Source organism: Narcine bancroftii, chromosome 2 (assembly GCF_036971445.1).
Source record: "Narcine bancroftii isolate sNarBan1 chromosome 2, sNarBan1.hap1, whole genome shotgun sequence".
Classification (NCBI taxonomy): domain Eukaryota; kingdom Metazoa; phylum Chordata; class Chondrichthyes; order Torpediniformes; family Narcinidae; genus Narcine; species Narcine bancroftii.
This window is the reverse complement of record NC_091470.1, coordinates 181,379,131-181,404,528: the sequence shown is the minus strand read 5'-3', so window position 1 is coordinate 181,404,528 and position 25,398 is coordinate 181,379,131. Positions and strand designations below refer to the sequence as shown.

Here is a 25,398-nt window from a genome sequence, read left to right as displayed (position 1 = left end):
GTTAGGACCAAGGAAAACTGCCTCAGGACCTTCGTGATGCCATCATCATCACCCTGTACAAAAACAAAGGCGAGAAATCAGACTGCTCAAACTACAGGGGAATCACGCTGCTCTCCATTGCAGGCAAAATCTTCGCTAGGATTCTCCTAAATAGAATAATACCTAGCGTCGCCGAGAATGTTCTCCCAGAATCTCAGTGCGGCTTTCGCGCAAACAGAGGAACTACTGACATGGTCTTTGCCCTCAGACAGCTCCAAGAAAAGTGCAGAGAACAAAACAAAGGACTCTACATCACCTTTGTTGACCTCACCAAAGCCTTCAACACCGTGAGCAGGAAAGGGCTTTGGTAAATACTAGAGCGCATCGGATGCCCCCCAAAGTTCCTCAACATGGTTATCCAACTGCACGAAAACCAACAAGGTCGGGTCAGATACAGCAATGAGCTCTCTGAACCCTTCTCCATTAACAATGGCGTGAAGCAAGGCTGCGTTCTGGCACCAACCCTCTTTTCAATCTTCTTCAGCACGATCCTGAACCAAGCCTGGAAAGACCTCAACAATGAAGACGCTGTTTACATCCGGTACAGCACGGATGGCAGTCTCTTCAATCTGAGGCTCCTGCAAGCTCACACCAAGACACAAGAGAAACTTGTCCGTGAACTACTCTTTGCAGACGATGCCGCTTTAGTTGCCCATTCAGAGCCAGCTCTTCCGCGCTTGACGTCCTGTCTTGCAGAAACTGCCAAAATGTTTGGCCTGGAAGTCAGCCTGAAGAAAACTGAGGTCCTCCATCAGCTAGCTCCCCACCATGACTACCAGCCCCCCCACATCTCCATCAGGCACACAAAACTCAAAACAGTCAACCAGTTTACCTATCTCGGCTGCACCATTTCATCAGATGCAAGGATTGACAACGAGATAGACAACAGACTCGCCAAGGCAAATAGCGCCTTTGGAAGACTACACAAAAGAGTCTGGAAAAACAACCAACTGAAAAACCTCACGAAGTTAAGCGTATACAGAGCCATTGTCATACCCACACTCCTGTTCGGCTCCGAATGATGGGTCCTCTACCGGCATCACCTACGGCTCCTAGAACGCTTCCACCAGCGTTGTCTCCGCTCCATCCTCAACATTCATTGGAGCGACTTCATCCCTAACATCGAAGTACTCGAGATGGCAGAGGCCGACAGCATCGAATCCACGCTGCTGAAGATCCAACTGCGCTGGGTAAGTCACGTCTCCAGAATGAAGGACGATCGCCTTCCCAAGATCGTGTTATATGGCGAGCTCTGCACTGGCCACCGTGACAGAGGTGCACCAAAAAAGAGGTACAAGGACTGCCTAAAGAAATCTCTTGGTGCCTGCCACATTGACCACCGCCAGTGGGCTAATATTGCCTCAAACCGTGCATCTTGGCGCCTCACAGTTCGGCGGGCAGAAACCTCCTTTGAAGAAGACCGCAGAGCCCACCTCACTGACAAAAGACAAAGGAGGAAAAACCCAACACCCAACCCCAACCAACCAATTTTCCCCTGCAACCGTGTCTGCCTGTCCCGCATCGGACTTGTCAGCCACAAACGAGCCTGCAGCTGATGTGGACATTTTACCCCCTCCATAAATCTTCTTTTGCGAAGCCAAGCCAAAGAAGTAGTTCCCAAACTTTTTTGGGCTGTCGCCTCCTTGGCTCTCAAGACATGTCCTTTGAACATCCCCCCCCCCCTCCAGCACGCAAGCGCACGCACGCACGCACGCACGCACGCACGCACGCACGCACGCACGCACGCACGCACGCACGCACACACACACACACACACACACACACACACACACACACACACACACACACACACACACACACACACACACAAAACAAACACACACCTCTTTCTGTATTAGGTCAACTGCAAAATAAAACAACAATTAGTGTATCACTGAGCAGCTGGCAAAGGGAGCAGTGTGTGTGTTTCCCTGCATTGCATTGTTCATTGTATTTAGGATCTTGTTTGTCTGTGATTCAACTGATGACTTGCTCGAGAGAAGTTTTAAGTACATTCATCACTGTCAGTCTTGTCGGGAATTAAGGACTTTGACGTCAACCTCTGCTGCAAAAAAACAGCTTTTTGTTTAAGGAAAGATAACTATGCAAGGGGATATACTGCTTGATTCAGACCAACTCCGTGAACATTGTCCACCACCTTTTTCCTCACCACTCTCTTGGATCTTTCCACCGCCCACTTTGGGAATGACTGCTCTAGTCCTTCCCTCTCCATGTAGCGATTCAAATGTCTTTTCAATGTTACAATTGTCCCTGCTTCTGCTACTTTCTCTGACAGGTCATCCCATAAATTCACCACTCTCTGTGTGAAGGTACCTTTCAAATCTTTCCCTTCATTAAATATTTTAACATTCTTTTATCCTCAGAAAATGACTATTTGGGTGAAAGGGGAAATGTTTAAGGGGAGTATGAGGGGGAACTTCTTTACAGAGTGGTAGGAGTGTGGAACGAGCTGCCAGCTGAAGTGGTGAATACAGGTTCAATTTTAAGAAGAAATTGGAGAGGTACATGGATGGGAAAGGTATGGAGGGCTATGGACTGGGAGCAGGTCAGTGACAATGCAAAACAAAATGGTTCGGCACAGACTAGAAAGGCCGAAGGGGCCTGTTTCTGTGCTGTAATGTTATTTGATTCTATTTATCTTATCTATTCCTCTCAACAAATACTGATACAGTACAACTCTGATTAACTGAAATGGTCAGGACCGGACCCATTTCAGATAAACAATACTATTTCTTTATTTTTATGTATGTACATACGTACTGCAGATGTATCATTTGTCTTTATGTGTGTACGTCTGATTATGTGTTTGTATGTTTTTGCACCTAGGGCCAGAGAACTGTTTCCTCGGGTTGTACTGATTTATAAATTTGAAATGGAGTGTAAAATCACAGACCATTAGATTCAAGGATAGTTTCTTTCCCTTTAGCCGCTTTCAAATGTTCTGATGAAGATTACCCACCCACAGGCGCAGCTAGCAGAGTTCAGCTGGCACATTTAGGTGGCCACAGAATGGACGGCTTTCTGGCACCTAAACATGCCAGCTGACTGCTAGCCGCCTAGCAGCGAAAGCTGGCTACTCGGGACAGATGCCTAGTCCCGCCCACGCTGACCTCGTGTCACAGAAGCGTGTCAAGGCAAGCCTGACAAACAACTCAGGCATGACTTGACTCGTGCTGCAAGTCTCTCCCCCTTCGCCCGCCCAACTACCGCTGCCGGTCTCCCTGCTGCCAGTCTCCCTCCCCACCCACCCCCAAAACGGCAGCAGGAGTCGGGCGGGTGAGGGTGGGGGCGGTGGGGGGGGGGAAGAACCGCCAGCAGCAACGGGAGTCGGGCGGACGAGGGTGGGAAACTGCAGCAAAGGTTGGGCGGGCGAGGGGCGGGGTAGACAGGCAGTGGGAGAGGGTGCGAAAAAATTTGAAGGTGTCTGGCTTCCTTGTCTCAGGAATCGATGGCTGACGACGTCACCGCGACTTCAGCAGCCCGCCTCCTGGCAGCCCGGGCCGCTTTCAGCTGCCACAATCAATACTCCAAGCTGGGTAGTTATACCTCTTGGAGAAGGGTTAGGTAAGTAACCCTCCTGGCTGGCTTTTCCGGTTTCAGATGGGCACCCAACAGCCACCTGAAAGCGGCTACTGTTGTCAGACTCCTGAACACACCTCAAACAAGTAAAATGATGTTGCTTTTGGTCTCCACCAATGGGCCTCTGCAACGTGGCTTATTTGCACTTCTGTATCTATGGGAAGTCTAGCTGCACTACTCACAAAATCATCTTCCGCACCGCATTTTGACACCTCTGACAATAAGCTTGAAGGAAAACCCAAGAAAGAGGACTGAACACACAGAAAGACACCAAGTGTAAAATCATAGTTACATGGACCAATCAGGGGCTTACGATTGTTGGAAAAATAGGCCAATTATACATAAAGATGAATACAAGTTTTGTCAGGAGGACAAAATCTTCGAAACAAAAACTCACGAGGAAATTTTTCTAAAATAACCGCCATTTCTATCTTTACCCAACTAGGTGGGTCGTCCATATTCATTAATGCACTAAGAAATTTAAATTGAGCTGCTTCGTAATAATGCTGAAAATTCGGTAATCTTAAACCTCCAAATTGAAAATCCCACATCAATTTTCTCATTGCTACTCTCGGAAATTTTCCCTTCCATAAGAATTCTCTGATCGCTTTATATAAGTCCTTAAAAAAAACTTTTTTTTTTAAATAAGGAATTGATTGAAACAGATATTGTATTCTAGGAAAAATATTCATTTTTATGGTATTAATCCTCCCTAGCAAACCCAAAGGTAGATCCCTCCACCTAATCAAATCTAATTTAATCCTTTTTATTAAAGGAAGATAATTAATTGAGTATAATTCTTGAAATTTCGTATTAACATTAATTCCTAAATATTTAATTTGTGTAGTCCATTTCAAATTTGTAATATTTTTATACACTGAATAATCATCTTTACAAATTGGCAAAATTTCACTTTTAGCCCAATTTACTTTATAACCAGATAATTGGCCATAAATTTCTAAACATTCTTGAATTGCAGGTAAAGAAGTATCCGGATCCACCAAATATAATAAAACATCATCAGCAAATAAATTAATCTTGTATTCCTCATTCAGAACTCTCATACCTTTAACATTTTCATTTTGACGTTTTAATTGTGCTAAAGGTTCAATAACTATAGCAAATAAAGCAGGTGACAACGGACATCCTTGTCTAGTCGATCTTGTCAAACTAAAAGATTCTGAAATTTGGCCATTAACAGCAATTCCTTTTTTTTTAAAACTTTATTTAAAATTTTATGACATGAATAAAATAAAAATTACATTTAAAGAAATAATAAAAAATAAGATAATAAAAATTAGAATACTACATCATTCAACTACACAAATTAACCCCCCCCCATAATTATAACACAACATTAATCATCTAATTTAAAATTAGTCCAACCCTCCCCCCAAAATAAAGAGTGAAGAATTAATTAACAATGTTGTAAATAAAATAGAAAAAACCCCACTTACAAAAAAAGGATAAAACTTAACAACAAAAAAATTACTAACAACATAAGCGTAATTATTGCGTTAGAACAAGACTCAGGTAATTGAAAAGTATTATGCTTGTTGTAATACATCCTTATAAATAGAAGATACATCAGCATAAAAAACTTTATAAAACTCTATAGAAAACCCATCTTCACCAGGTGCCTTTCCATTCGGCATATCTCTTATTGCCATTTCTATTTCATCGTCTGTAAAAGGTTTATCTAACTCTTGTCTATCTTCTTGATTCAATTGTGGCAAGTTAATATTTTTCAAGAAAGAATCTATTGCGTCTCCAATTACATCTTTACATTCTGAAGTATACAATTGTTTATAGAAATTACAAAAATCCTCATTAATCTCCTTTTGATTAAAAGTAATACCTGATTTCTTTCTAATCGCTGGTACAATCCTAGATAATTGTTCCTTTTTTAATTGCCATGACAAAACTTTATGAGCTTTCTCACCCCATTCATAAAACTTATGCTTAGTTCGATTCATTAAACATTCAAACCGATATGTTTGTAATTCATTATATTTAAATTTTAAATTAGTTAACTGATTCTTTTGTGTTTCGGTAGCATGTTTTTGAAATTCTTTTTCAGTAGCAGTTATCTTTTTTCTCTAAGTCTTCAATCTCTTTAATTCTCTCCTTTACTTTAGAGGCATAACTGATAATTTGGCCTCGCAGAAAAGCTTTCATTGCATCCCATAAAACAAAATTTACTACAAACTTACGATGTGCCAATATTGAAACATTTATTGAATTTATGGACAAGTAAACTTAAAAAATTGGGACTTAAAAATATATATTCTGGAAGATTGCAATTATATAATAATCAACTTGTTCCTTTTACGGTCTCCAATGCCACTTTGAAACAATGGGAAAAGAAGGGAATAAAAAATTTATCTGATTGTTTTTCTGAGGGTTGTTTTTGTTCCTTTGACGAATTACAAAGGAAATATGGTATTAGTGGAAATTCTATATTTGTATATTATCAATTAAGATCTTTTGTAAAACAGTTATGTGGTCAACATATGATTTTATTACCTGAATCTAGTTTTGAAGAATATGTACTTTCAATACCAAAAAAGGGATATATATCTGATTTGTATTGTATTTTACAAGAAATTGATAGTGAAAAAGACTAGGATAAAGATAAGTTGAAATGGGAAAAAGATTTAGGACATAAAATAGCTGAAGAAGCTTGGATGGAAATTTGTCAGAATAGTATTCGGAAATTAATTAATGCTAGACTAGCGATGATTAATTATAATTTTATTCATCAGCTATATTTAACGCCGGAGAAATTAAAAAAATTTGGTCTTAGTAAGTTGGATTCTTGTTTTTGATGTGATCAGACGGCCAATACTTTTTTGCATACTGTTTGGCTTTGTGGTCGATTGCAACAGTTTTGGAAAGGTATTCAATCTATTTTTAACAGTTTGTATAATATCCATCTTGTATTAGATCCCGATATATTTTTATTAGGGAACATGCAATCATTAATTGATTTAGGTTTAGAGGATTATCAGATTTCCTTTATCTATTTAGCTTTAGTCGTGGCTAAGAAATATATAGCACTTACTTGGAAAGATAAAAATATATCAACTTTAGATAAGTGCTATTTGGAGATGAAATTTTGTTTGACTATGGAAAGGATATCTTTTTCAATTCAGGATAGGATGTCTTTTTATAAGTTAAAGTGGACTCCGTTTGCTAATTATATGCATTTAAGTTTGATTTAAATATATGTTTAAGCGTGATATTTTAGTATTGATAAAATTTTATTTTGTTGTTAGAATTTTTTTTAGGTTAAGTTTTATTTCTTTTTTTGTAAGTGGGTATTTTTTTTCCCCATATATAATATTGTTAATTTTATTAACTCTTCACTCTTTATTTTTGGGGGGGGGAGGGCTGGACTAATTTTAAGTTAGATTACTAATATTGTGTTACAATTAACGGGGGGGGGGGTTATTTTGTGTAGTTTTCTGATGTAATATTGTAATCATACCATTTTAATTTTTTATATTTTTTCTTTAAATGTAATTCTCTATTGTATTCATGTTACAAAATTTTAAATAAAGTCTTCAAAAAAAAAGGACAAAATCATTCTGGAACACCATATTAGGTAAAGAACAGGAACTAGTTCATTGGTATGTTTTCAAATGAAACTTATTCTCACCTTAATTTCATCCATCTTATCTTACAAATGCACAAGGTAATTGCAGACTACAATGAGATCATTCATTTCCTGACAAGGCTAGGCTATCCCCTGCCATCCCCAGGACACAATCATATAGTGAGTTTACAATATAACCTGGCAAGATCCTTCTGTGAAGTGGTATTAGACTATAGTGTGCATCGAAAGAACCAAAGACTTGTTGATCCAAACCCAGGCTTTTATTAACTAAAAGACTGGAGCATATCACAAGTAGGTTGACCAGTCCAGAATGACCTGGTCTGGCTAGGAGCAACCTTTTAAGACCTGCCAGTACGTGTGGCTACACTCTTAGCCAATCACAGTCATCCAACACTACCATATGTACATATACACATTGGTGAGAGAATCTGTACTATCACATTCACCCCTTCTTTGAGAACCGACCCCAGGGTGGATGGAGGTTAGGGGCTGTACCGGTCAGGGTGCCTGACTATCCGGCGTGACCACCGTGGCAGTGGGATTGGGGTCGCCGGAGTCGTATCGCCGGCAGGCCTGTAGGGTGCGGCCACTGCTTCGCTCAATTCCCCAACGGCGTGTTCGACAGTCTGGCCTAAGATGGTGGGGTGGTGCTGGTCCCTCTGTTCAAGCATGTGACCTGGGGGAGAAGGTATAGGGGGAGGTGGGGTTAAAGGCACTGCTGCGCCTGATCCGCCTTGGGCTAGGTCCCTTACCGAGACTGTGACCTCCCGCCCGTCTGGGTACTCACGTAGGCATAATGTGGGTTCGCATGGAGCAGAGTCACTTGGTCAACCAAGGGGCCGTTCTTAGAGTACCGGACGTGGTGTCGTAAAAGGACTAGACCGGGAACTGTGAGCCATGCCAACGTGGTCGTACCCAACTGGATTTTCTCGGGAAAGAGAACATCATTTCATTGGGGGTGGCATAGGTTGTGGTGCATAGGAGGGAGCGGATGGAGTTTAGGGCACTAGCGAGCACGTCTTGCCGGTGAGAGGTGGGGAGACCTTTGGACCAGAGGGCAAGCGTAACAGCTTTCCAGATGGTGGCATTCTCACTTTCGACTTGCCCATTACCGCGTGGGTTATAGCTGGTGGTCTTGCTTGAAGCAAAACCACACTCCAGAAGGTACTGCCGTAGCTCCACATTCATAAACGAGGACCCCTGTCACTATGGATTTAACTGGGGTACCCAAAGATGGCGAAGATGCTGTGCAGGGCCTCTATAACTGAGGAGGCAGTCATGTCTGAGCAGGGCACAGCGAACGGGAAGCGGGAGTACTCGTCGATGGCTAGGAGCAACCTTTTAAGACCTGCCAGTAGGTGTGGCTACACTCTTAGCCAATCACAGTCATCCAACACTACCATATGTACATTGGTGAGAGAATCTGTACTATCACATTCACCCCTTCTTTGAGAACCGACCCCAGGGTGGATGGAGGTAGTTGCCTGTTTCAGCTGTGGAGATCTACTCCTCAGCTGGTCCCCCCTCCCGTCAGTGTTATTTTTGTCTTGCGCGGTTGTGCACTTTTGTTTGGCTCCGTGAGGCATTTTTGTAGTCCCGAGTTCGGGGATTCGACTGACCTCAGGGAGCGGGCTTTTCTCTCCACGGCGGGCCTCCTCGTATAGGTAAGGCCTTCACCTTTTTCTTTCGACGTCTTTCCTTCTTCTTTTCTTCCCGTTGTTTTTGGCTTTTCTTTCTTCACTGCCATTTTCTCCACACTTTTACTTTCACTTTGTTATGGTTTTTATGTTTGTGCCTTTGTTTTTTCTCTATCTTTTTTTAACTTTTCTGCAGAGGGCTGGAGTTCCCCCACCGGCCACTACTCCATCACGTGACTCCTCCTTGTCGGCCCATATTCAAGGGAGAGTTAGGAAAACTGAATATAAAGCTAGATTACTATCTGATCATTCACCCCTGTTATAAGCAATAAAACTGGAGGACATCCCACCAAGAACATACAGATTAAACTCCATGCTACTTAAAAGGCAGGAATTTAGAGAGTTTATTGAATGCCAAATTAAAACATTTTGAAATAAATACGGAATCAGTGAAAGACAAATTTATATTATGGGATGCAATGAAAGCCTTCATTAGAAGGCAGATAATAAGTTATGTTCTTTCTTATTTGGCTTGGCTTTGCAGACGAAGATTTATGGAGGGGTAGAATGTCCACGTCAGTTGCAGGCTCATTTGTGGCTGACAAGTCCGATGCGGGACAGGCAGACACGGTTGCAGGGGAAAATTGGTTGGTTGGGGTTGGGGTTTTTCCTCCTTTGTCTTTTGTCAGTGAGGTGGGCTCTGTGGTCTTCTTCAAAGGAGGTTTCTGCCCGCCGAACTGTGAGGCGCCAAGATGCATGGTTTGAGGCGATATCAGCACACTGGCGGTGGTCAATGTGGCAGGCACCAAGAGATTTCTTTAGGCAGTCCTTGTACCTCTTCTTTGGTGCACCTCTGTCTCGGTGGCCAGTGGAGAGCTTGCCATATAACACGATCTTAGGAAGGCGATAGTCCTCCATTCTGGAGACGTGAACTACCCAACGCAGTTGGATCTTCAGCAGCGTGGATTCGATGCTGTTGGCCTCTGCCATCTCGAGTACTTCGATGTTAGGGATGAAGTCGCTCCAATGAATGTCGAGGATGGAGCGGAGACAACGCTGGCGGAAGCGTTCTAGGAGCCATAGGTGATGCCGGTAGAGGACCCATGATTCGGAGCCGAACAGGAGTGTGGGTATGACAACGGCTATGTATACGCTAATCTTTGTGCGGTTTTTCAGTTGGTTGTTATTCCAGACTCTTTTGTGTAGTCTTCCAAAGGCGCTATTTGCCTTGGCGAGTCTGTTGTCTATCTTTTTGTCGATCCTTGCATCCGATGAAATGATGCAGCCGAGATAGGTAAACTGGTTGACCGTTTTGAGTTTTGTGTGCCCGATGGAGATGTGGGGGGGCTGGTAGTCATGGTGGGGAGCTGGCTGATGGAGGACCTCAGTTTTCTTCAGGCTGACTTCCAGGCCAAACATTTTGGCAGTTTCCGCAAAACAGGACGTCAAGCGCTGAAGAGCTGCTCTGAATGGACAAGTAAAGCTGCATCGTCTGCAAAGAGTAGTTCACGGACAAGTTGCTCTTGTGTCTTGGTGTGAGCTTGCAGGCGCCTCAGATTGAAGAGACTGCCATCCGTGCGGTACTGGATGTAAACAGCGTCTTCATTGTTGAGGTCTTTCATGGCTTGGTTCACCATCATGCTGAAGAAGATTGAAAAGAGGGTTGGTGCGAGAACGCAGCCTTGCTTCACGCCATTGTTAATGGAGAAGGGTTCAGAGAGCTCATTGCTGTATCTGACCCGACCTTGTTGGTTTTCGTGCAGTTGGATAACCATGTTGAGGAACTTTGGGGGGCATCCGAGGCGCTAGAGTATTTTCCAAAGTCCTTTCCTGCTCACGGTGTCGAAGGCTTCGGTGAGGTCAACAAAGGTGATGTAGAGTCCTTTGTTTTGTTCTCTGCACTTTTCTTGGAGCTGTCTGAGGGCAAAGACCATGTCAGTAGTTCCTCTGTTTGCGCGAAAGCCGCACTGTGATTCTGGGAGAACATTCTCGGCGACACTAGGTATTATTCTATTTAGGAGAATCCTAGCGAAGATTTTGCCTGCAATGGAGAGCAGATAATAAGTTATGTAACTAAGATGAAAAAGGACTATATTCGGGAAATAGAGCAGTTGGAAAGGGAGATAGTAAGTACAGTAAAGGAACTAGTAAAAAGGGATGATATAACGAAAATTAGAGAATTGGCAGACAAAAAATAAAATACCAAACATTACAAACGATAAGGTGGAGAAGAACATAATGAAAATAAAGCAAAAGTATTACGAACTAGGAGAAAAAACACATTAAATATTAGCCTGGCAACTTAAAACAGAACAAGCTAAAAAACTGTATTGGCATCAAGGAAAAAGGACCAACAAATTACATATAACACAATAGAGATTAATGAGAACTTTAAGGAATTTTATGAACAATTATACCGAACTGAGCACGAGGGGAAAGATGATAAAGTAGAAGAGTTTTTAGCTAAAATTGAACTGCTGAAATTCCAAGAAGCAAAAAAACAAACTGATAAAACCATATGAAATAGAGGAAGTACAGGATATATTAAAAAAGCTGCTGAACAATAAAACACCTGGAGAGTACGGATTCCCAATAGAATTCTATAAAACATTTAAAGAGTTATTAATTCCTCCTCTCCTGGAAGTAATGAACCAGATAGAAGAAACACAAAACTTGCCAGATTCATATAAGACAGCAATAATTATAGAAATAACAAAGATGGGGAAGGATCCACTAACACCAGCATCATATAGACCAATATCTCTACTTAATTCAGATTATCGGATAATAGCAAAATTATTAGCAAACAGATTGGCCGAATGTGTACTAAAATCTTTGGCTTGGCTTCGCGGACGAAGATTTATGGAGGGGTATGTCCACGTCTGCTGCAGGCTCGTTGGTGACTGACAAGTCCGATGCGGGACAGGCAGGCACGGTTGCAGCGGTTGCAAGGGAAAATTGGTTGGTTGGGGTTGGGTGTTGGGTTTTTCCTCCTTTGTCTTTTGTCAGTGAGGTGGGCTCTGCGGTCTTCTTCAAAGGAGGTTGCTGCCCGCCAAACTGTGAGGCGCCAAGATGCATGGTTGGAGGCGATATCAGCCCACTGGCGGTAGTCAATGTGGCAGGCACCAAGAGATTTCTTTAAGCAGTCCTTGTACCTCTTCTTTGGTGCACCTCTGTCTCGTTGGCCAGTGGAGAGCTTGCCATAGAACACGATCTTGGGAAGGCGATGGTCCTCCATTCTGGAGACGTGACCCATCCAACGTAGTTGGGTCTTCAACAGCATGGATTCGATGCTTGCGGACTCTGCCAGCTCGAGTACTTCGATGTTGGTGATGAAGTCATTCCAATGAATGTTGAGGATGGAGCAGAGACAGCGCTGATGGAAGCGATCTAGGAGCCGTAGGTGATGCTGGTAGAGGACCCATGATTCGGAGCCAAACAGGAGCGTGGTATGACAACGACTCTGTACACGCTGATCTTTGTGTGTTTTTTCAGGTGGTTGTTTTTCCAGATTCTTTTGTGTCGTCTTCCAAAGGCGCTATTTGCCTTGGCGAGTCTTTTGTCTATCTTTTTGTCGATCCTTGCATCAGATGAAATGGTGCAGCCAAGGTAGGTAAACTGGTTGACCGTTTTGAATTCAGTGTGCCCGATGGAGATGTGGGGGGGGGGGGGGGGGCTGATGGAGGACCTCAGTTTTCTTCAGGCTGACTTCCAGGCCAAACATTTTGGCAGTTTCCGCAAAACAGGACGTCATGCGCTGGAGAGCTGGCTCTGAATGGGCAACTAAAGCGGCATCGTCTGCAAAGAGTAGTTCACGGACAAGTTGTTCTTGTGTCTTGGTGTGAGCTTGCAGACGCCTCAGATTGAAGAGACTGCCACCCGTGCGGTACCGGATGTAAACACTGTCTTCATTGTTGAGGTCTTTATTGGCTTGTTTCAGCATCATGCTGAAGAAGATAGTCAAGAGGGTTGGTGAGAGGACGCATCCTTGCTTCACGCCGTTGTCAATGGAGAAGGGTTCGGAGAGCTCATTGCTGTATCTGACCCAACCTTGTTGGTTTTCATGCAGTTGGATAACCACGTTGAGGAACTTGTGGGGGGGGGGGGGGGCATCCGAGGCGCTCTATTATTTGCCAAAGCCCTTTCCTGCTCACGGTGTGAAAGGCTTTGGTGAGGTCAACAAAGGTGATGTAGAGTCCTTTGTTTTGTTCTCTGCACTTTTCTTGGAGCTGTCTGAGGGCAAAGACCATGTCAGTAGTTCCTCTGTTTGCACGAAAGCCACACTATGATTCTGGGAGGACATTTTTGGCGACACTAGGTATTAGTCTATTAAGGAGAATCCTAGCGAGGATTTTGCCTGCAATGAAGAGCAGCGTGATTCCCCTGTAGTTTGAGCAGTCTGATTTCTCGCCTTTGTTTTTGTACAGGGTGATGATGATCGCATTACGAACAAACTGGATTTATTAAGAAAAGATGAACAACGGATAATGTCTGTAAACTTATTAATCTAATTCATGCAGTTCAAGGAAACAAAAAGCCAATAGTGGCTGTTGCTTTAGATGCAGAAAAAGCCTTTGACAGAGTAGAATGGAATTATTTATTTAAAGTATTACAGAGGTTCAATCTACCAGAAAAATATATTAATTGGATTAAAGCATTATATAATGGACCATTGGCAAAGGTAACAGTAAATGGATATGTATCAAATCAATTTAAATTAAGTAGGTCAACTAGACAGGGATGTCCATTATGGCCCTCACTGTTCCCTTTAGCAAAAGAACCATTGGCAGAACTGATAAGAACAGAAAATAAAATAAAAGCGATAAAAATAAAGGAGGAGTATAAAATCAGTTTATTTGCAGATGACATCATAGTATACTTAACAGAACCAGAAATATCAATAAAAGAATTACATAAGAAATTGAAGGAGTATGGAGAAATATCGGGATACAAGATCAATGCAAATAAAAGTGAAGTGATGCCAATGAGTAATGTGGATTATACAGAATTTAAAAAAGAATCACCATTTAAACGGCAAACACAAGCAATCCGATACCTAGGTATTAGACTAGATCATAACTTAAGCTACCTGTCCAAATTAAATTATCAGCCACTAATAAAGAAATTGCAGGAAGACTTACAACATTGGAAAGACTTATCACTAACGTTGATAGGGAGGGTGAACTGCATTAAAATGAATGTCTTCCCAAGGATACAATACTTATTTCAAACATTACCAATTCCCTTAACAGAACTAAAGGTAATAATAAGAAAATACTTGTGGAAAGAGGGGAAACTGAGGGTGGCGTTAAATAAATTAACAGAGGGGTATAACCAGGGTGGTTTGCAGTTACCAAACTTTAAAAATGATTATAGAGCAGCACAATTAAGGTATACATCAGAGTTTTACCAGACAAAGGAAAAACCAGACTGGACTAAGATAGAACTAGATAAAATAGGGGAGAAGGTACCAGAACATATACTTTATAAGTGGGATGTAAAGCTGGTACAATATAAAAGTTCACATACTGCATCATTTACTCAATAGATGGAAGAAGATCTACTTAGAAAGGAAAAAAACAAATTTCCAAAAAACAAAATTACTATTGACGCAAAATCCGCTAATCCCTTTTACATTAGACAACCTTTCCTTTAGAGAATGGGAAAGAAAAGGAATCAAAAGAATAGAAGATTGTTTTTTGGGAAATAATTTACTAACATTTGAACAAATGGAGTACAAATATGGAATAACTCATGGTACAATGTTTGCATATCATCAATTGAAAGCTTATTTAAAGGATAATTTGGGAAACAGACTGAGATTACCAGAAGGAAGCAGCTTTGAATATCTGATTACAGACACAATGATAAAATATTTATAACCAACATGTACATTAGGCTGCAAGATAAGGAAAATGATGAAATAAGCTATAAACCCAAACAAAAGTGGGAAAAGGTTTTAAACATAAAGATAGAAAATGAAACATGGGAAAAGTTATGTTCTGGAACTATGAAGAATATAATAAACACAAGGTTACGCATGATACAGTATAATTGGTTACACAGGTTATATATCACGCCCCAAAAGTTTTTAAAAAAATGGGATCCAACGTTATCAGATAGATGTTTTCGCTGTAAGAAGGAAATGGGAACAACAGTACATGCAATTTGGGCATGTGAGAAAGTGAAAATGTTTTGGGAAGATCTAAATCAGATATTAAATAAAATCACAAAAAATAACATACCAAAAAATCCAGAGATCTTTCTTCTAAGTAATATATGAAGTAAGGAATTAGGCCTCAAATTGGATAAAGTGCAAAAAAGATTTATATGATAGCCTTAGTAGTAGCAAAAACAATGTATAATGTCAACTTGGAAAATGGAAGAGAGCCTGAGAATACAGCAATGGTACATGGAAATGGGTACATTTTCCATTGGAAAAAATAATATATAATTAAAAAAATAAAGTCACATAATTTGAACAAATTTGGGAATCATACATGGAACATAACAGAGGGTTTGCCTCGGACCTCCACCCCCTAAAATGATAGAATCAGAAGACAAAATGACCTGTTCCAGTGTGTAAAAGTAGATGACACCATTTTCTTGTTTATTTTTCATTGTGTGATGACATTGTTTAATGGTTTTATCGTATTGTATATGTTGAATATTTATTGGTTTTGGAGGGGGTGGGAAGGAGGGAGGGAAAGGGAGAAAATGCCCCTGTGTATACTTAGTGAGAAGTATATTTTGGTTGATACGGTTCACTGTGTGAAAAATTTAAAAAAATTATTAGAAAAAATATCTATTTCCTTCTGAAGCCCAAAACTGAATCTGACTCTAGCACCTCCAATAAGAATCCACTGCATTTTGACCATAAGCTCACAGTAATTGGATGTGATCCAATTTAATCCTCCCTCTGACGAGCTCAACCCAATAACCACTATTTTCTTTTCCATTCATAACTATAATAGCAATTTCATCCTATTTACTTTCTTACCAAGCCATTCAATATTCCATTTCCCCACACATCCCACTCTATTTCCCCACCTATCCTGTCCCTATCCATCCCACCCCATTTCCCCACTAATTCTGTCCCTATCCATCGCACCCCATTTCCCCACCAATCCTGTCCCAATTTCCCTATCCATCCCATCCCCCATCCACACTCATTCCGTTCCCATGTCCCCACCCATCGTCTCCATCTATCCCACCCCGTCCCCTCCCATCCTGTCTCCAAACGCCCCCATCCTTCCCAATGACACCACCCATCCTCATTTCACCACCCATCGAGTCCTCATGTCCCCTCCCATCCAGCCTCCAAGTCTCCATCCATCCCATCCCCGTCTCCTCCCATCCAACCCCATGTCTCCATCCAACCCATCTGCCTGTCCCCTCCCATCCTTTCTCCTGTCCCCTCCCTTCCCACACACATGAAACCTCCCATCTTATCCCCATGTCTCCATCCATCCCATCCACATGTGTTGCCTCCCAGCCCATCCATCTGTCACCTCCCATCCCAGGCCCATCTCTCCATCCATCCCATTCTGTCCCCATGTCCCCATTCATCCCACCCCGTGTCCCCTCCCATCTTTCCCATCTTTCCCCCTGTCCCCATCCATCCCATCCCCCGTGTTCCTCCCCATCCATTTATAATGCCTTTTTACTCGCCATTCCCCGCCGACCCTCGTGAACACCGTGAGCCGCTCCGTGGATCCTCAACCACACGACGCCATGCACCTCAACCCTCGGTCCCAACCGTCAACAACCACGTCTCACTGCCAAGTGCCACAGAGGACACCGCTCGAGCGCTGGTCGGACGTTTTCATTGGCCAGTTTGACATTTCTCTCCGCCGCCTGGTTGGATGACGAGAGCGCAGCCGCGTAGCGTCAGCGCCTGATTGGCTGGTTATCCTCCCTCCCTCTCTGAGAGGAACGACCAGTTGCTCGGAGTGTTTCCCGCGTCCTCCGATGGTCATTGACCACGATGTAGAAAGAGGTGGGTGTGAATGACCGATGAACAGTCGCTCTACTGATGCACTAGCTATTGTGGCACCGCCACTCACCCAAGTTCAGGTTGGATAAGGGTGGTGACATTCAGCGTCAGAAACTCTCTCAGTGGGGCTGGGGGGGGGGGTTACCTGGCGGAACCCCCATGCGTCAGCCGGCACTTTGGTGGTGTCGCATTTTCTACTCGTCGCGCATGCGCCAGCCGGCACGCTGTGGTGCTGTCACATTTTCCCCTCGGCGCCAGCCGGCACTCGCGCATGCGGGCGAGGAGAAACAGGAGCACGGCCCACGAGACCCGGACAAATTAATATCTGGGTCAAGGTGGCGCCGGACAGAAAGGCCAAACTGCCCGGCCTAAAACTGGACGTCGAGCCACCCTAGGTTGGCAGGTTAATTTCCCATAGACCATGCATGACTCTGTTTCTTGCGTGCATGTGTGAGTGCCAGTTGGTGCCTACACAATAGATAGGAGTCCCGGAGCTACTAGTGTCACTTCCTCCTCCCCCCGATGGAAGTGACCCCGGGACTCCCATCCATTGCGTGTGCGCCAGCCGGTACTGAGATGCAACAGGGTGATGGGCTACCTGATCATGGTTTGCATCTGGAGCTTGAGTTGCTAATGGTTTGGACTGAAAGCTGTGTGGCTGCGGTTGCACTGGAGGCAAATTCATGGTTGGGGTGAGGGTGTTGAGAAAGTATTTTGCTTCTCTTTCTCTGAATGTAAGGGGCACCCTTACATTGGTGAATGGTGAATATTTGCCCTGCGGTAGACCAAAGGAAATTTTGTGTAATATTACACTTTGTTTTATTACATGACAACAAAAGAGCTTGAAATCTCAAATCAAACAAAGAAAATTCCAGATTATTTAGAATGCCTTTTTTTCTGCAGAGCAATATGATTCTCTAATCCAATCAACTGGTCATAGTAAGCAGTTTAAAAGCATGTTAACACTAATGATAAAAGGAACGGAAATCTGAACATCACCTGCTTTTGAAGTATTTCTTAACACCACACTTGCCTCTACTTTATTTGGGGACAGCAGCTTCAGTTTTGCCAAATTTTACTGCATGCAACTCTGCTTTCCAGTGACGTTTGTTTGTTTCCAAAGAAAGTCCTTATTTCCATTTCATTCTTTTATTGGGATTCATTCAACTTCAAGACTTAAAGCAAAAATATACCCTTTCCCTATTATCACCATGCCCCCAACATATTAATAACTGGGGACAAATATTTCTTCTGGAGAACAACAACATTTTAAAATTGTGGTTTCTTTCACATTCAAAATATTTTTTCAATATTGGGAGGAAATGTTCAATGGTTTAACCAAAAGCATATTCAAGAATATCCTTGGAAAAGAAAATCCAAGAATATTCCTGTTACCTGAAATTTAAACAACTAGCAAAAAAACACAAGCGAAATAGGTAAAAAATACAGAAGCTTAAAATTGATGTTCCTCGCCCTTAGTTTGCCAATCCAAACAACGCGCAATCTCAAGCGACCAAAAAATTCACTTATCTGGCATCTATCAATACCCATAGGTGCCGGATACTAAGGGTTTTACTGTACATCCAAAGATTTTCTGTTCTCTGAGGTTTTTGCTTTTATTTCATAATATGTAAGAAGCAGCAATTGGAATTGTGGTGAAGATATAAGCCTACTGCTCTATAAAGTCTAATATCAGATGATCCTCTTTCCCAAATCTCTGTGTCCAGAAATTATTTATTTCCATCCTAAATAAGTTCACTCACTGAGCATCATCCTTCCTGCAAGTCACCACTGTGAATCCTTGTTTCAAGTTCAAGTTTGTTATCATCCGATTGTACAAGTACAACCCGGTGTAACAGCAAAATGCAAAAAAAACACACAACCGTACATAACATATACAAACGACACATGCAGTACGTTTATACGTCTATAACAATAAATAAATATTTGTAGTCGTGCACAACTCGAAAGAAGACACACACACGTAGTGTAGTCAGGTTAAGCTCTGAGTTTTATTAGGGTTAGGGCTGACTTTAATACTTGCACTGCTCCCGCTGTGGGGCCCCCCCCTTGACTGACGTCGCAACATGCATAACAAAAGCGGGTTTCCTGGTCGCAGGTATTTTCCTGCATAACAATGCCCTTCTTCCCCAGGCACTGTCCCTGTCTGTTCGCTGTGTGGCAAGGCAGCGCCATTTTGGGGTCGCTGGCTTTTAAGCTGCCCTTGCCGTTCACCCGCCAGTTTGCTTGTTGGGGCCAGTGCTGCTGCGTGGGCTACTGGTCTTTGGTTGCATTCGCCGCCCAGAGCGCCAGCTCAATCGCCGCCATGTCGGGCTGCCACATATTGTTAAATAAATTAATAAGAGAGTTAAGTAGAAAAACTGATCTTGCTTCGGTGCAATTGATAATTTTAAAACCTGTTGCTTCTGCCCTCAGAAATTGGAAAATTCCATTGAAGTGTCACGATTAGCATGTAGGAGGTGGTTACTCCTGTTCCTGTTCAGGAGTCATGGGTACAGTAAACAATTCAGTAACCCAGGTGTAACCACAGGAATATTCACCTAACAATTTTGCCTCGTGGATAATGATCTGTTTTTCATGTGTTGGTGATCAGTCAAAGTTAGCTCAAACAAGTTCATTTTCAACTAATGTCTAACTTGCATGTTAAAGGTACTTTCAATATATGGGGAGTCTTATGCAGAAACATTCTAAGTTAACATCAAAGCTTTCTGTTGCAAGATATGATTAGCAATGGGAGCCCTGTGGTGGAGTGGAGACTGTCACCCTGTTCTTTGCTGAATCCAGATTCATGGGGTGCATGGAGAAGGATACAAGCATCCTTGTAATGGTTCATTCCCAGTGGCATTGTGACCAAGGATTCTCTGAGCTACAGGAAACACACTCAGGGACAGAGATCCAGAACTGCTGGAAGACCATTAACTTGGTGCACTTTGGTCTGCCTAGATCCTGTTGGTCTTTCAGTACATGGAGATGTCGGTCCAGGCTGGAGGAGTACAGAGGCTTGGTGCAGCCAATGCAAGGGCGCTGTGGGGAAGCACCACAGTCTTGAGCCTCTCCTATTACCAGGCATTGAGGGGCTGAGACCAAAGGGAGAACCAACAAGGTGCCACAGTGGTGGTAACAGGATATTTAGAGAACAAGTGTAACATGGATGTAAAAAGACGCAACGGTTTTTATTTTTGTAAATAATTTATTGTGAATAGAGTATATTTTTTTAAAGAAAATAGGAGCCCTCAAATGAATGTACCTCCTTTGGCAAGCTGTGTTTTGGCATTTGGCTGGTTACTTTTGGCCTTGAGATGTGCTTTATGAAAAGCATAAATTGGGACATACATGCACCACAATAACAGGCCCTTTTGGCTCACGAGGCTGTATGCCCAATCGCAAGCAGAGCTCACGGAGGACACCCACACAAACACAGGGAGAACGGAGAAGCTCCTCATAGACAGCGCCTGTTTCTAACCCTGGTTGCAGACGCTGCAACAGAGTTGCGTTAACCATACGCTGACCATGCCACCCGGAGATGGACCATGTTGTAAATCTTCATTGGTCTTAGTCTGCAGCAGACTGGAGATCAGATGTAGTTCTAAATTGGAAAAGAAAATATTCAATAAGTTCTAAAAGAAATGAGAAACCACAACTGCAATGTTTGCCCTCTTTAAGCTACCATTTATTGTACACTGAAGCAATCTAAAACAAGGTGAGCGGGGAAATTTTGGGCAGAATCAGGACCTCCACCCAATATGAGAATAGTGCTGAGATCTCCCCTCCATAAAAGGAATAGCCATTTCTGAACTGTATATAATGAAAATAAAGTGTTTCAGACTTCAGACTTGCATTAGTGTTAGGGTTTAGCGCTGAAGAGAAAGCTCGGTCCCATTGTGGGATCAGTCATATGAGCATAGGATGTAAGCTTGAAAAGTAAACATAGTATAGACTGAAACAAATATTGAATTTGAGGAAAAATATTCATTTTAACACAATTTACTCAACCAATTAATGTTAACGGCAAATCTTTCCATTTAATCAAATCCTTTTTAATAAAGGAACATAATTCAACTTACATAAAGACTGGTAGTCCACATTTACTACCACTCCCAAATATTTAATTCTACCTGACCACTTCAATTTTGTAATACTTTTATATTCTGAATAATCTCCATCCCCATCTGGCAATATTTCAATCTTATCCCAATTTATTTTATACCCAGATAACTCTCCAAATTTTAACAAACAATCTTGTGAATATTTCAAAGACTGTTCCGGTTCTGTCAAATATACCATCATATCGTCCGCAAATAAATTAATCTTCTATTCATCCTCCACAATTTTCATTCCTTTAATCTTATCATTCTGTCTTATTGTCTGAGCTAATGGTTCAATAAGTTGTCTAAATTCTTTTAAATAAAGTTTTCCAAAAAAAAGAAAGTAAGCTTGGAAATTTTATCATGATCCATATAAGGATGTGTGTATTTGGTTTCACGCAGCTTTTAAAATGTGTTCTTGGCATCAGGTGAATGACTGCTTTGCATAATTTATTGCACCTTGTTGTTCAAGACTAGAAGAACAAAGAATAGGAGTAGACCATGATGTCCTTTAAAGGTGCTCTGCCATGAGGCAAGATCATGAAGTACCTGAATTAACACGTACCTAAGTAAAGACCTGGACCCATTGCAATTCGCCTACCATCATAATCGCCCCACAGAAGATGCAATATCACCGGCTCTCCATTCAGCTCTGGATCATCAAGATAACAGCCACACACACATCCAGCTACTCTTCATCGACTATAGCTCAGCTTTCAACAATCGTGTTGGTCAACAAGCCTCAGTGCTGGTCAACAAGCTCCAAAACCCGGGCCTCTGCAACTGGATTCCTCATTGGATTACCACAGTCAGTACAAAACAGAAACGGTATCTTCTCCTCTGATTATCGTCACAGGCGCATCTCAAAAAATGAGTGCTAACCCCACTGCTCTACTCACTGCACACCCATTTCTGTGTGGCTCAGTACGACAAAAACATCTACAAATTCACTGATGATACCACAGTTGTGGGTGGTATAAAAAGGGGTGATGAGTCAGCATACAGGAGGGAGATTGAAAACTTGGCTGAATGGGGCACCCCCAACAACCTCGCACCCAATGGGCTTTTTTTAATGGGGCAAAGTCGCATTAAAGGAAGCTCATTGAAAAAAAAGTGAATTTACTTTTTTATGGAGAAGGTAAAAAAGGCTGATCCAATGTTACTTTCAATGCATCAGTGCCAGGAGCCATCTTCCAGAGCTGAGGGAGATGGCGCAAGTGGCAAAGTAGTGCCGCCAGTCGCCATGAGGTCAAACAAACATGCTGAGAAGGGAAAGTGGCCTATACCTGAAATGACAACCGAAGAGCAGGTAAGAACTGGTGGAGATCTGTTCAAGTAGTCTTAGGATCTCCTGCGCAACATAATTAGCTCTATTACCTATATGACTTCAAAAATTGTATTCTTGGGTCATGGCCTGACGACGTCATCATGATGTAATCAGCTGCTTTCAGTGGCATTACCTTCACGTAGAAGATAGAGTGACCTTGCTCCGCCTCTGAGTGTACCCCCAAGTGGATTGGCGCTTGCCTGCTGAACGGAGCTTTTTTCAAGGTAAGTGAAGCAATGTAAAGGTGGAGAATATCCACCTTCACATTTGCTTTTTTTCCTACTATATAAAGCCCTAATGTCACCAAACCCATGAAGTTGATTGTTGACTTCAGGATGCAAAAACCAGATGTGTATGATCATTGGGGGAATTAGAGGTGGAGAGGGTGAGCAAATTTAGAGGGGAGTCACTATCTTGGAGGATCTTTCTGGACCCAACACATAAATGGCATCCCTGCATCTCTACTTCCTCAAGAGTTTGTGGAGGTTTGGCATGCCATCGGAATCCCTGGGAGCTTTTTACAGATGTGTGGTGCAAAGTGTGCTGACCGGCTGCATCACGGTCTGATACAGGGACACCAATGTCCCTGAGTGTAAAACCCTGCAAAAGGGAGTGGACACAGCCCAGGACATCACGGGTAAAACTCTCGCCACCATCAAGAACATCTACGGGGAACGCAGCCATCGGAGAGCAGCAGCGATCATCGAGGATCTGCTCCACGCAGCACGTGCTCTGTTCTCGCTGCTACCTTCAGGAAGAAGGTAGAGATGCCATAAGACTCAACCCACCAGGTTCAGGAACAACTGCTCCCCCTCCCCCATCAGACTCCTCAACAACAAACTCACTCAGAGGCTCATTTAAGAACTCTCACTTTGCCACTTTGTTTTTTTTTCTGTATTGCACAGTCAGAGCGCTGGTGGAGATCTGTTCAAGTAGTCATTCTGCCTCACCCGCAGGAAAAAAAATCTCAGGGTTGTAGGTGATATCATGTTTGTACTCGGACAATAAATCTGAAATCAGTTGTAATTGAGCCGAATTTGCCATCACTCCGATTTCCATAAGATATTGTAGGGGGAGTATGGCTACAGAGATGAAGTCATTGGGTATATTTAAAACAAAAGTTGATAGGTTCCTGATTAATAAGATTACAAGATATAGGAACAAAAATAAGCCATTCAGCCTATCGAGTGTGCTCTGCCATTTAATCATGAGCTGATCTATTCTCCCACTCAGCCTCACTGCCCGGCTTTCTCCCCATCACCTTGATGCCCTGGCTAATCAAGAACCTTATCAAACTCTTGTCTTAAATAAACTCATTGACCTGACCTCCACAACCGCCTGTGGCAACAAATTCCACAGATTTACTATCCTCTGGCTGAAGAAATTCTTCTGCTCTGTTCTAAGCAGATGCCCTTCAATCCTGAAGTTGTACCCTCTTGTCCTAGCCCAGGGGCGGGCAACCTTTTACCATGCATAGAGCAGATGGTGTGTCAGTGGTTGAACGGCAGACCGCACTGATGCCACCATGAATACAATGAATAAATGAATGAAATGAATACTATGAAGTATTTCAGGTTAGGGAAGGCATCTTCAAGTCTGGAAATGCTCCAAAAATCGAGACACAATAAAAAAGCATGAAAGTCAAAAAGGAGAAAGATTAGCCAGAATGAAAACAAAATAACTAACCCCAAAACAGTCAGCAGTGAGAGAGGAAGAATGTCTCACAGAGAGGTTGAGCCTTACACAAAGAAAGGGAGCTCTCACGCAGAAAGAATGAGTCACATAGAGAGAGAGAGGGATTTACGCACAAAGAGAGTCCAACCCAGGGAGATGCAGTCCAACACAGAGAGGCAGATGATTGCAGAGAGACAAGGAGTCACACAGAGAAATGGTGTCATATACACACTCACAGAAAAAGTCTCACATACAAAACCAATGAGGGAGAGAGGAGTACCACACACAGATAAGTTGAAAGAGCATTACAGAAAGAGGTGGGGTTGCAGGGAGAGATGGATTCTCATAGATACGGGTCTCTCACAGAAGAGATGGGCCTCACACAGAGGAGAAGTCTCTCACAGACAGTGGAATAATGTCATCATGAGAGGGGGAAAAACAGCATTGTGGGATGGGGAGAATGACACTGGGACGGGGAGGGAGGGAACAATACTGGGAATGGGAGAATGACACCGTGGGAGGAGGAAAACGACGCCGTGAGAGGGGGGAACATCATGGGGGAGTCTCACACAGAGGGCAGAGGGGGTTTCACGCAGAGAGTGGGAGGGAGTCTCGTGCAGAGAGCGGGGTGGGGTGTATCCACAACAGAGGGTGGGGGGTCTCTAATACACTGAATGGGGGAGCCGCGCACTGAAGTGGAGATCATGGGCGGGGGGGGAGCTGAGTACAAAGGAGAGGGGCCTCACACCGAGGGGAGCAGTAGTGCACCGGCCTGAATAAATCTGGATCACGGGCCGTAGTTTGCCCACCCCTGTCCTAGACTCTCCCAGAAACAACCTTTCTACGTCTTGTCTGTCCATGCTTGGGTTTCCATATCACAGTTGCCTCAGTTCGCTTCAAGTTTATTATCATCTGCAACACGATGATACAGCATCTCTCCAGACCATGGTGCATGCACACAAAAAAACATGGTATATAATAATCACATAAATAATCAAAATAAATGTGTTGTGCGCGTCGAAAGAACCAAAGACTTGTTGATCCAAACCAAGGATTTTATTAACTAAAAGACTGGAGCATATCACAACGAGGTCAACCAGTCCAGAATGACCTGGTCTGGCTAGGAGCAATCCTTTAAGACCTGCCAGTAGGTGTGGCTACACTCTCAGCCAATCACAGTCATCCTACACTACCATCTGTACAAATACACATTGGTGATAGAATCTCTACTATCACAAAATGTATATAATTATTTGGGATGCTTTTCACAGTTACAGTATACTGTTCATCAGTCTCTCAGCCTACAGGAAGAAGCTACTCCCCAGCCTGGCTTTCCTGATTTTGATATTCCTGTACTACTTCTTTGATGGTAATGGGTTGAAAATATAGGGAATTATATA

The 25,398-nt window shown here is 42.8% G+C and overlaps 1 protein-coding gene and 1 long non-coding RNA gene across 3 annotated transcripts in view; one reads left to right on the top strand and one right to left on the bottom strand.

Annotated features, from left to right (window-relative positions):
* LOC138754726 (lymphocyte antigen 6A-2/6E-1-like) overlaps nucleotides 1-16,691 on the bottom strand; it is an 87,866-nt gene extending 71,175 nt beyond the window's left edge. Inside the window, exon 1 of one of the 2 annotated variants that reach the window (XM_069919477.1) lies at nucleotides 16,567-16,691. The gene's annotated coding sequence lies outside the window, so the exon portion shown is untranslated. The remainder of the gene's footprint in view (nucleotides 1-16,566) is intronic. The other variant, XM_069919479.1, reaches the window with a different exon arrangement.
* Nucleotides 16,692-16,804: 113 nt separating this feature from the next.
* Nucleotides 16,805-25,398, top strand: part of LOC138754727 (uncharacterized) — a 46,449-nt gene continuing 37,855 nt past the window's right edge. Inside the window, exon 1 of the long non-coding RNA XR_011351903.1 lies at nucleotides 16,805-16,894. This is a non-coding gene — a long non-coding RNA (uncharacterized lncRNA). The remainder of the gene's footprint in view (nucleotides 16,895-25,398) is intronic.